Source organism: Diorhabda carinulata, unplaced genomic scaffold (assembly GCF_026250575.1).
Source record: "Diorhabda carinulata isolate Delta unplaced genomic scaffold, icDioCari1.1 Dcau_16, whole genome shotgun sequence".
Lineage (NCBI taxonomy): Eukaryota > Metazoa > Arthropoda > Insecta > Coleoptera > Chrysomelidae > Diorhabda > Diorhabda carinulata.
This window is the reverse complement of record NW_026613961.1, coordinates 50,001-50,960: the sequence shown is the minus strand read 5'-3', so window position 1 is coordinate 50,960 and position 960 is coordinate 50,001.

The window sequence follows — 960 nt, the reverse complement described above, 5'->3', positions numbered from 1 at the left end:
GGAGGTATATTTTTTCTATGATAGCACCTATGGTCTTCTTCCGATTTTTTCTCATTACCACGTTTCAGCTGCTCATGTGTAGATAATATGAATTTTTATGTGGATTTTTTTGAGAAAAAAATTTGTCTCAAATTTCACCCTGTATAATACGCGTATGTTGGAGAATGTGGAATTGCAATGGAATTGATGACAGACATTGAAGTTTTCTTAATCGATTGATACCATAAATAGCATGATAACTCTCATAATTTCTAATTTATTCAATTTTATACTCAGGGATGACAACAATATTCCGGAAATTTCTCGGTTTTGTGCCAAATTTTTGAAAATATGGGTTCGTCTAAAAGTATTGGGAAAAAGATCAAATATCATATATTCGTCGCCGGAGATTTCAGAAAAAGTATTATTTTTTAGATTGGAAATATCTTTTTTTACGAAAATTCAATTTTCATGGATTTTCCCCTTGTTATAATTTTTTTTTTTCGAAAACTGACATCTCTTGTCGTCGAATCCCTATATCATTTAACCCCCATGTACGAAATTTGGTTGATATCGGAGCCAAAATATTAAAAAGAAAAGTACAATGATTAATCGACTCATCATTTTTAGCTCAATGGATTTATTATTACTATTATACTAAATTCGAATTTTAAATTTTTTTGTTTTTATTTTCAAGGGTAAAATAAGAAGAATATATTTTTTTCAAAAATATCATTGTTGTGCTTTCGGATTCTGTATATTTTGATATCATTATACCATAGACGTGGGATATATAATTTTTCAAGGGATATAATTTACAAAAAATTTAGTATCTTAATTCGAATAAAATTCAAATATTGTGGATCGTGTGATGGAAAAAATGAAATAAGACTTATTTTTATACGAGGATACCAATTTTTGAGTTATTTTGCCAAAGTTTTATAGTTGAAAAGAGAAAAAAAAATATTTTATAAAAATTCT